Source organism: Acinonyx jubatus, chromosome D4, assembly GCF_027475565.1.
Source record: "Acinonyx jubatus isolate Ajub_Pintada_27869175 chromosome D4, VMU_Ajub_asm_v1.0, whole genome shotgun sequence".
Classification (NCBI taxonomy): domain Eukaryota; kingdom Metazoa; phylum Chordata; class Mammalia; order Carnivora; family Felidae; genus Acinonyx; species Acinonyx jubatus.
Window position 1 is genome coordinate 53,117,792 of NC_069391.1, and position 11,860 is coordinate 53,129,651.

Below are 11,860 nucleotides of genomic sequence, written 5' to 3' on the forward strand. Positions count from 1 at the left end.
ATATCTTAATCCCTCTCTCTCCCCGTCCGGGCCACATTTCCTTTCTTATCTGATCTGTGGCCTGCTGCACTATCACTCTGATGACACTCTCACCTGCCAGCTCCAGGCTCGAGTCTGCTAGTGTCTGTACCTGCCCCGCACACCCAAGGAGCCACACCTGCTTTTGCCTGTTTGCTTCCGCACCTGGGCAGCAGCAGGAGAAACAATCAGCCGATCAGAACCACTTTGGATGTAAACTCTTCAATCATGACGGCACCCATCTTGTAATATATGTGTATTTTTTTCTTAACCTGGTGGTGGTCAGCTCCTCTTCCGTTTAGCAGGTAGAGACTTACACCCCTCTCGGCAAGGCCTCTCTCTCATTGACCCCGAAGAAAATTAATAAAAGGAAAGCTGGTTTAAAACAGAGTCAGGAGCCAGCAGGGGGCGGGGACCTCTCACGCCAGGCCACCCTTGGTTAATTGCAGACCCAATGGGAAGAGGGGTAGCTTGCGAGCTGGTAACGCCTTAGCTTCTACTTTACTATCCCAGCAGGAGGAAGAAGGTTTTTCCTTCCGCTCCCGCAACAGCCCAGCCAATGGGATTCTGTCACAGCTCAGCCAAGGAAAGGCCCCTATACTTGGAACTCCCAGTTTATTCCAATGGACTTTTTGCCTAGAACAGCCCTCCCTGCTCCCCCCTTTTCCTCCGTAAAAGAGCAGTCCGTTCCTTACCTTTGTCCTCTGGATTTGTCTGCGGTTTTGCCACAGCTTGCTTGTCCCAGATTGCAGTTATCTGCTATTCCAAATAAACCTGTTTTTGCTGGTAAAATAACTGGCAGTTTTATTTTTAGGCTTAGCACCCAAGCTCTGCTTCCTTCAGTTTTTCTTGCATATCCACTTCATAGATAAAATAAAAGCCGTCCAATAGACACCACCTGGACTTCCCAACATAAACATTTACATGCAGCCACGTATATATATATATATTTTTCCTCCTCTCTCAGAGAAGCCGTACCTCTGCTTACAGCATTTTAAGGTTAAACTTTCCACCTGGGCTCTGATTAGGTTATGGCTTTTTAAAATCATCTGTTTACTTTCTAACCATGGCAACCCTTTTCTGCTAGCTCCTCCTTAGCCTAAAATGTGCTCAATTCGCTTTTATCTTCAAACATAAAACCATAGCCCTTCCATTCACAGTTAAGCTCCTTAATAGTCTACACTGATTATGTCTTCATCTTCCTACCATCTGTCTCTTGCCTCTAGTGTTCCAGTGAAACGATTCTGGAAAATATTACCAGTGGCTTTCAAGTTGAAAAACTCAACGGACTCTGATTTGATCCCAGTGCAGAAGTTACCAGTGTTGGCCATGCTTTCATTAGTAAGCTTTTGTCATCCTTTTGAATGCCCATCATAGGACCCTCTTCTTCTTCTTCTTCTTCTTCTTCTTCTTCTTCTTCTTCTTTTTTAATGTTTATTTATTTTTGAGAGAGTCAGAGTGTGAGTGGGTGAGGTATAGAGAATGAGGGAGATAGAATCCGAAGCAGGCTCCAGGCTCCGAGCTGTCAGCACAGACAGGGGCTCAAACTCACAAGCTGTGAAATCACGACCCGAGCCAAAGTCGGACGCCCAACTGACTGAGCCACGCCGGCGCCCCAGGACCCTTTTCTTCTGCTGAATGATCCCTGTCATTTCTATGAGTCTTGGGGGAGGCAGATACTACATCTCACTTGGGGAGCTAAACACAGTCATTGCCAGCGTCCTCTGCAGATAGGGCACTGCCCATGACTCAGGCTTGGTCATTCTGGTGCATCTGCCCCAGACAGTGAATCCATAGCTGAATCCATTCTTTGGCAAAGAATCTGGGTGAGCAAACTTCCCTCTGCTATTGGAGAAACATGTTGACAGCTTTCAGTTTCTCCTTGTTCAGGCAATACAAACAGTCTGGTCCTCAGAGACCGCAACTGTTGAAGCCTCCCCCAACCAATTCTGTGGTGTAATTTGTGGTTACGATTCTTATTGCATAGACTCTGGGTCCTCCAGGTGATTCAGTGAGCTACCCAATCAGTAGCCTTACATTTTTTTTTCCGCTTTATGTTTAAATCAACCAGAGTTGGTTTCTGCTGTTTGCAGTGAAGAACTCTGACCAATACAAGTTCATTTTTGAAATGCCATCGTTGCTACCTTTGATGGATTAATTCTCCACTCCCATTTCCTTCTTTAACCAGCAATCATTCCAATGTATTAACATGCCTCTTCAAACTTGAATGTATTCTCATATAATATGTGGTGTTTTGTGTGTCGCTTTTTTATTTTTATTTTTTTAATGTTTATTTTTTTGAGAGACACACACACACACAGAGTGTGAGTGAGTGGGGGAGGGGCAGAGGGAGGGAGACACAGAATCTGAAGCAGCCTCCAGGCTCTGAGCCATCAGTGCAGAACCCAGCGTGGGACTTCAACTCAGATGGTGAGATCATGACCTCGGCCGAAGCTGGACACTTCACTGACTGAGCCACCCAGGCATCCCTGGGTGCATGTTTTTAAATTCACATAAATGGTCTTTTGTCAGCAACCTTTCTCTTTTCTTACTTTTTTTTTTTTTTTTAATAAATTCTTGTTCATTTTTGAGAGAAAGAGAGAGCACTCGAGTGGGGGAAGAGCAGTGGGGGGGGGAGCAGGACAGAGGATCTGAAGCAGGCTCTATACTGACAGCAGGGAGCCCGGGCTCTAACTCAGAAACTGTGAGATCATGACCTGAGCTGAAGTCGGACACTCAACTGACTAGAGTCACCCAGGTGCCCCTCTTTTCTAACTTTTTAAAAAATCAGCACTAAGTTTTAAAAATCTGCGTTGTTGGGGCACCACTCCCAGAATGGTCAGAAGAGTTGCCAGCAAAGGGGAGGAAAAAGTTTTCCTTCACCCTCTCAGGACCCCCGAAAAAAAAACTGACAAAGACAGACTAACAGGAGGAAAGCATACACATTTGACTGGATTTTTACATGTATGTGGGAGTCTTCACAGGAGAACAAAGACCCAAAGTGGTGACTAGAGCAGGAAGCTTTTCTACCTTTTATTTTTATTTAAAAAAAATTTTTTTTTAACGTTTATTTATTTTTGAGACAGAGAGAGACAGAGCATGAACAGGGGAGGGTCAGAGAGAGGGAGACACAGAATCTGAAACAGGCTCCAGGCTCTGAGCTGTCAGCACAGAGCCCGACGCGGGGCTCGAACTCACGGACCGTGAGATCATGACCTGAGCCGAAGTCGGACGCTTAACCGACCAAGCCACCCAGGCGCCCCTTTTCTACCTTTTAGACTAATAAACAATTAATTTGTGAAGAATGGACGAGACAAAGGGGTTGGGGGGCGCCTGGGTGGCTCAGTGCGGTAAGTATCCCCCTCTTGATTTCAGCTCAGGTCATGATCTCACAGGTTGTGAGTTCAAGTCCCTCATTGGGCTCTGCTGACAGAGTGGAGCCCTGCTTGGGATTCTCCTCCCTCTCTCTGCCTCTCTTTTGTGCTCTCTCTCTCAAAATAAATAAACATTAAAAAAAAAAAAAAGACAAAGGGGTGGGGGCCAAAAGGAGTAAGTCATGAAGAAATAACTGGAAGATAAGGATTAATTTAAAAAGATTTGTTTGGGGGCCCCTGGGTGGCTCAGTTGGTTAAGCATCTGACTTCGGCTCAGGTCATGATCTCACGGTCCGTGGGTTCCAGCCTCGAGTCTGGCTCTGTGCTGACAGCTCAGAGCCTGGAGCCTGCTTCGGATTCTGTACCTCCCTCTCTCTCTGCCCCTGCCCTGCTCACACTCTGTCTCTGTTTCTCAAAAACTGAATAAACGTTAAAAAAAGTACTTAAAGCGGTTTGTTTGTACATATTTCTCAGCCCCAAATTCCCTGTGTGTGGTGATAAGAACGTCTTCCTTCTCCTAGTACAGAGAAGGCAGCTTTCACGTGGGAATTTCATTGACCTGTTTCAAGGGACAGGGTATGTGGGTGACACCTTTCTGCATTTGCTATTTTCTCAAATTCCTTTTGCTTAAGATATTCAATATGCCATATGCCATATTTTGGGGCAGCATGTCCTAAACCCCATCACTACTAACAATGTACTCATTCCTCACATTTTTGCCAATATAATATATAATATATATATTACATATATAATATGCAATATGTAATATGTAATATGTAATAGGATAATATATAATATGTAATATATATTATTATATATTATATATGTATGTATTATGTAATATAATATATTAGTATTTTTAACCTAAGTATATCTATATCTATATCTATATCTATATCTATATCTATAGATATCTATAGATATCTATGTCTATATCTGTATCTATATCTGTCTACATATTTTTTTAACCTAAGTATACATTTGTGAAACCACCATTTGGAGCACAGAGTTTGGAGGTGTTTTCCCTCAGCGGGTTGGTGAGGGAGCAGTGGAAGTGCCCTGAGGCAGATTCTCTGACAGCAGAGGCTTCAACAGCAGATGTATTTGAAGTGAGCCAGAGCAGAATGGAGGTAATGACTGATGCTAGTAGGGTTCCTGAAATAACTGGGACACTTTGCCCGGAGATGGTTGACCCTGTGAACATGACCTCCATTTGATTCAATTCTGGGTGGGCTGGTGGGCTGGGGAACATGTAATTCCTTTCTGCCTACCCGCAGACTATATAGCCTAAGACCTAGATCTTACACATGGAACATTTCCACGTAGAATATTTCCTGGCCAAGAGTAAGCACTCACTAAATGTTTGTTGAATAAAGAGCTACATTCTCTTGACTTCTTCTCTTCTAGCTTCAAAATGAAGAGGTTTGCCTCGTGCTGAAATAATATTTGTTTTGCTTTTTACCTCAAAGTCTCAGCCAGCCCTTCATTCTAAATTTCACCACCAGGGCGCCTGGCTAGCTCAGTCAGTGAAGCACCTGACTCTTGATTTCGGCTCACGTCATGACCTCATGGTTCGTGAGTGCCAGCCCTGCATCAGGCTCTGCGCTGACAACGCGGAACCTGTTTGGGATTCTCTCTCCCTCTCTCTTTCTCTCTCTCAAAATAAATAAATACATTTAAAAAAAATTTTTTTATTATTTATTTATTTTTTAATGTTTATTTATTTTTGAGACAGAGATAGATAGAGCGTGAGCAGGGAAGGGGCAGAGAGAGAGGGAGACACAGAATCTGAAGCAGACTCCAGGCTCTGAGCCGTCAGCACAGAGCCCGACGCGGGGCTCGAACTCACTCACTGTGAGATCATGACCTGAGCCGAAGTCGGACGCTTAACCGACTGAGCCACCCAGGTTACCCAATAAATACATTTTTAAAAAGACTTTAAAAAATAATAATGAAAAAAAAACTTCACCACCAACCTTGGCTAAGTAGTGTTCAACTTTTGATATCTGTTTCTTTTTTAAAAAAAATTTTTTTTAATGTTTATTTATTTTTGAGAGAGAGAGAGAGAGACAGAGCATGAACAGGGGAGGGGCAGAGAGAGAGGGAGACACAGAATTGGAAGCAGGCTCCAGGCTCCAAGCCATCAGCCCAGAGCCTGACGTGGGGCTCGAACTCACGGACCGCAAGATCACGACCTGAGCCGACGTCGGATGCCCAACCGACTGAGCCACCCGAGTGCCCCAGATAGCTCAGTTTCAATAAAACCTCCACAACTTGGTCCCAGTCTTCTGCATCCCGGTCTCATAGTACTTTATAATGTGCACCTGTGTGTACCTGCAATGTTTGAGCACAATATTGATGTCACAGGCCCCTGGGCTTTGTGAGTGGTTCCTATAATACCTTTCCCTGAATAACACCTCTTCTACACCTCTATGCCCTCGGGATGCCTTCTCACCCTTTGAGCTCCAGATCAGATATCACCTCTATAGCACGACTTCTTCGATTACGCCAAGGCAAAATGAGTCATCTCCTTTTTGAGTTCCACAGCAATTTATTCTCATGCGAATAGCCCTTACCTTAAGATGTCATAATTTTTCTCTTACTGTGTTTCTTCTGCAGTGAAGGGAGACTGTCTCATCAATAGGTGTATCTGGATCCTCATTAATTAGCACAGCGCCTGGCGCACAATACCGCTTGTGTTAGGGTTCTCCAGAGAAACAGACCAACAAGATAGCTAAATAGATAGCTAAATTGATAGCGGGTGGATTTATTTTAAGGAATCATCGGCTCAGATGATTGTGAAGGCTGGCAGGTCTGAAATTTGTAGGCTGGAAATTCAGGTAACAGGGATATTGCAGTCCTGAGTCTGAAATCCACAGGGCTGGCCAGCAGGCTGGAAACTTAGGCAGTGTTCCTATGTTGCAGTCTCGAGGCCGAATTGCTTCAGTCTTTGCTCTTAAGGCTCTCAAACTAATTGGATGAGGCTTTCTCAAGGTAATCTGCTTTCCATAAAGCCAATTGATTATAAATGTTATTCCTATCCCAAATACCTTCCAGCAACATCTAGGTAAGCCTCTGACCATTGGGCACCATAGTCTTGCCAAGTTGAAACATGAAGTTAACCATCACAGTACTCAATAAATTTTGCAGCCATGAGTAGATGTCTAATAAATATTCCAGAAGCTCAGAGAAGAGAACAATGGATTTCCAAACTTACAATCATCTTGACAAGTAGTAGAATAATTACATTTTGTTCATCCAGCAGCTAACCATGAGAACCTTAGAGAGAGAGAGAGAGAGAGAGAGAATATATTTGTGAATCAGACAAATCTAGATACATGAACACATGCAATATATCCATACCAAATTACTTTTAATCTAGGTGGGGGTAGTATGGCATTAGTCAACTTTGATCAAAGGTCTTTTTTTTTAGGGGCACCTGGGTGGCTCAGTGGGTTAAGCATCCAACTTCAGCTCAGGTCATGATCTCACGGTTTGTGGGTTTGAGCCCTGCATTGGGCTCTGTGCTGACAGCTCAGAGCCTGGAGCCTGCTTTGGAATCTGTGTCTCCCTCTCTCTGCCCCTCTCCCGCTTGTACCCTGTCTCTTTCTGTCTCAAAAAGAAATAAAACATTAAAATTTTTTTTCAATTATTATTATTTTTTTACCTTTAATTGTTGTGGCACTAGCAAAAACACCTAAAGAGGCAAACAAGAATGCTTTGAAGTAGTTGTTTGTTCAGACAGAGAATGGCTAATTCAGGGGTGTTATTTCCAGGGTTTGACTTAGCTGTGAGGCCAGCAGGGTACAGGGGGAGCAGGACCACGGGACAGTGGTTTGGGGGTAAAGGGGTGGGAACGGGCACTCCTGTACAGAGCCTCCCTTTATAAAATGTTTCCCAGACTGGACCGTTTCCTTCAAGTGGCTCAGGAGGCGAGAGCGGAAAGATTCAGGGCTTTTTCAGGGGAAAAGTTTCCTCATTTATAAAATAGACGTACACATAATGACAAATATAAGATTGAGCTGTATGAGATTACTGCTTTGCAACCACTTTTGGTTTGCAGAAATGGCAACGTCTTTCCAATGATTCAGCCAACTCACTTAGATATGAAGTTAGAAGTAAACGGGATATAGGTAGTTGTAGGTTAATCAATCAGTTAACTGCTGGCTACCGTCAGGTTTAGGCTTGGGCTAGAGGCTGAAGCTACCCTGACCCGGAGGGGCCAAATGTAGCCCTGAGGTTTTTCACTCAGCTTCCCCACTCCCCCCCCCCCCCCCCCCAGAGGTCCCGAGGGCAGCTCCAGCTCTTGGCTCCAGTTGGTGGAACTGCCTCTTTAACAAGACCTTGTTGTTGTTGTTGTTGTTGTTTTTTCCCGCAGCCAATACCCTGGTTTGGTACACCGAATAAAAAGAATCTCAGCGACTTGAAAAAAACTGGGAGATCAGGGACAAGTGAAACTGGGAGCTCACGGATGAAAGTCCTCATTTGTTCAATAATCCTCCCTAATCTGCTATTGCCAAAGTGGAAGCAAAATCGACCGATTTTCCTACTCTTGTCCCCCTATCTGCACACATAGAAGGAGAAGTTAAAGGGATTGAAGTTCTCAGGGCTGACAGTAGGAGGAAAATATGAGAAGCAAAAGGGTGGGGAGATGCCCTATTTAATCAGCTCCCCAGCACTCACATCGAAATGAAATTATTACCAGTTAAATGCATGGATTGAATATTTCATTCCATTCTTGTAAAACCTCTCTTGGTGTTACCGTCCCTGCTTTACAGAGGAGGAAGCGGAAGGGAGGAGCCCTAGACATTTCTTTAAAAGGATCCCAAATAAAGTTAAGAGTGATTTCCCACCAGTGGTTAGGAATGCCCACTAGTGTGGGGATTGCTAGCTTTCAGCACATTTCTTCTCTTGAATTAAAAAATTCTCTTGTAGGGGCGCCTGGCTGGCTCAGTTAGTGGAGTGTGAGACTCTTGATCTTGGGGGTTGTAAGGTCGAGCCCCACGTTGAGTGTAGAGATTACTTGAAAATAACATCTTTGGGGTACCTGACTGGCTCTGTTGGAAGAGTACGTGATTCTTGACCTCGGTGTGGTTACAGGTTCGAGCCCCACATTAGGTGTCGCGATTACTTAAAAAAATAAAATCTAAAAAAAAAAATCTCTTGTAATAAAAAATGCCTGCTGGGGCAGTCTTGCAAAAGTACATTCTGCTTCATGTTGACGTATGTTTAGTTTCTCCAGGATACTGTGTAAGAGCTACTTCTCAGACTGACTTACCTTCTTACTGCCAGCTGCTTCTTCTGGTCTTAGACTTTTATTTATTATTTTAGAGACAGTGTGTGTGTGAGAGGACGAGAGGGGCAGAGGGCGAGAGAGAGAATCTCAAGCAGGCTCCATGCTCAGCGTGGAGCCCCTTGTGGGGCTTGATTCCATGACCTTGGGATCCTGATCTGAGCCACAATCAAGAACTGGATGCTCAACTGACTGAGCCACTGAGGTGCCCCTGGACTTTTTTTTTTGAGAGAGAGACAGAGACAGCAAGTAGGGGAGGGGCAGAGACAGAGGGAGAGAGAGAACCCACAAAGCCGTAAAATCATGACCTGGGCTGAAACCAAGAGTCAGACGTTTAATTGACTGAGCCACCCAGGCGCCCCTAAACTCTTTGTTTTTAATTGTCTGACTTAGATTATTTAGATTATGTTCGCAATGTCTAAAACATTCCATTTAACAAGGGCACAAAAAGGAGGAAAGCAACTCTTTGGCACTGAGGAGTTTAGGATCGAATCATCATGTTAGCGGTGTTGATAAATGCAAGCTGCTGGCATATCCATTTTTCCACCCACAAAGGAAATAATAGAAATGTCTAATAGTTTGAATTGGGTTTTTATAAATGTGAAAGGAAGGAAACCAGAGTTTCCTCTCTTGTTATTTATTTATTTTGAGAAAGACAGCACGTGTGCAAGCAGAGGAGGGGCAGAGAGAGGGAGAGAGGGTCCCAAGCAGACTCCATGCTGTCAATGCAGAACCTGAACCCACAAACCATGAGATCATGACCCGAGCCAAAATCAAGAGTTGGATGCTTAATTTGAGCCACCCAGGCTCCCTTCCTCTCTTTTTAAAAAACAGCATCTTTTGGGGCACCCGGGTAGCTCAGTTGGTTAAGCATCTGACTTCGGCTCAGGTCACGATCTCACGGGTTCGTGGATTCAAGCCCCACGTCGGGCTGTGTGCTGACAGCTCAGAGCCTGGAGCCTGCTTCGGATTCTGTGTCTCCCTCTCTCTCTGCCCCTCCCCTGCTCGCGCTCTGTCTGTCTGTCTCTCTCTCAAAAATAAATAAACATTAAAAAAATTAAAAAACAAAACAGCATGCAGTCTCACTATGGAAACTTTGGAAGTTATGGGAAAGTCTAAGGAAGAAATAATGATTCATAATCTTTCCTCCATGAGAGAGCCACTGTGAACCTTAGTGTATGTTTCCTTTTAGCCTGGAAAAGGGATTTTTTTTTTCAGATGTAAAAAATCCTGATGCAAAATAATTCGATTGTGAAGTGATTGCCCAAAACTCGAGGGAGAAAGGAAACAGGCTGGGAAATTTTTTAATGCTTTCTGCCCTCACTCTGATATAATCGTTTCTCAGTAACAGAGGACAGTGTGGACTTTGAGATTGCTCCAAAATGCTTTCGGGCTCTCACAGACATAACCTTTCCACTAGGGTGACTATATTAACCAGCAATACTGGTCCAGTGTCAACTTCATCTGATCTTTTCACAACTGGGCATCCTCCTCAACCCTTGCAGTTCAGGTCCCAGAATTTGGAATTTCACAGGGGTTTTTGGATAATTTTGATTTAAGTGCAACTGACTTCCATAAATGCTTCTCCTGGTGCAAACATTTGGGGACAGAGAAAATCAACTGAAAGATGACTTTACTTAGTAATCGAAGAGAGGCATTTTGAAGTGATTGAAGAGAGGGACCTAAGACGTGGCTGGCTCCCCTCCGTGGGTTAAGCTGGAGGCTGGAGGAGCTAATTCCTTAGAGACGCCAAGGTCACGAGGCCCCGGTGCTTCAGGACCTGATGGCAGAGGATGGCACAGAGTGGGGGGCGGAGGTCCCCAGGGTTAGATCTGGGAGGTAGTACATTGGGGTTGGCTTTGGAGGGCTCCCAAGATGCCATTTGCAGTGGCAGTGGCAGTTGGGGGGTCCTCTGGGTGACCTAACATAAGGTGGCTGTCCACAGGGGAAGACAGACAAGAGGAAGAACCCGGAGTCAGTTGCTGCATGCATGCAGCATGTTGCATGCATGCTCACAAGCTTCCTTGTGAGGAGTCCCAGAAGATCAGAGAAGAGGTGGCTGGGGGATTTTGCAAAGAAGGGAAGAGATCCTGGCTGAGGGAAAAGCACACAGCTGGTCACCAGGCGTACTCTTTAGGAGCTGCATTTGGCTGCTGGTACAAAGGTCTTCAACGACAGAGCCTTAAGCGACGTAGGCTGGAGAACTACATGGTGCCATTCTGGCTGCGGTCTAACTCTCCGCTGCACAATCTTACAAGAGCACAAGGGCTTTGCTGGTTTCAGGATGGCTTTTGCAGCTGAGTCCATCACATCTACTTGAAGGTGGGAAGGATAGGCGTATTCCTTTGCTGGGGCTACCATAACAAAGTACCACAGACTTGGTGGCTTCAACAACAGTAATTTAGGGGCACCAGCGTGGCTCAGTCGGTTAAGCGTCCGACTTTGGCTCAGGGCATGGTCTCATGGTTCATGGGTTCGAGCCCCGTGTTGGGCTCTGTGCTGACAGCTCAGAGCCTGGAGCCTGCTTCGGATTCTGTGTCTCCCTCTCTCCCTGCCCCTCCCCTACTCGTGCTCTGCCTGTCTCTATCAAAAATAAATAAACATTAAAAAGATTTAAAACAAAATAAAAGAAATTATTTTACACAGTTCTGGGGGCCAGAAGTCAGAGAGCAGGGTGTGGGCAGGGTTAAGTTTCTTCTGAGGCTTCTTTTTTTGTTTATGTTTTTATTTTATTTTTGAGAGAGAGAGAGACAGTGCATGAGAGCGAGGAAGGGGCAGAGAGAGAGAGGGAGACACAGAATCTGAAGCAGGCTCCAGGCTCTGAGCTCTCGGCACAGAGCCTGATCTGGGGCTCGAACTCACAGATGATGAGATCGTGACCTGAGCCAAAGTCGGATGCTTAACTGACTGACACCCCCCCCCCCCCCCCAAGGTGCCCTTCTGATGCTTCTTTCCTTGGGTTCTAGGTGACCGGCTTCTTCCTGTGTCCTCACGTGGTCCTTCCCTCTTCATCCCTCTTTGTGTCCTAATCTCCTCTTCTTCTAAAAACACCAGCCATACTGGATCAGGGGCCACCCTGACAATCCTCATTTTAACTTAATTACCATTTTAAGGCCCTATGCCCCAATACAGTCAATTTTAGGAATTAGGACTTCAACATATGAAGGGAGCA

The 11,860-nt window shown here is 45.0% G+C and overlaps 1 long non-coding RNA gene across 2 annotated transcripts in view; it reads right to left on the minus strand.

Annotated features, from left to right (window-relative positions):
• LOC113595877 (uncharacterized) overlaps positions 1 to 833 on the minus strand; it is a 28,208-nt gene extending 27,375 nt beyond the window's left edge. Inside the window, exon 1 of one of the 2 annotated variants that reach the window (XR_008291180.1) lies at positions 158 to 833. This is a non-coding gene — a long non-coding RNA (uncharacterized LOC113595877). The remainder of the gene's footprint in view (positions 1 to 157) is intronic. The other variant, XR_003416510.2, reaches the window with a different exon arrangement.
• Positions 834 to 11,860: the final 11,027 nt, after the last annotated feature.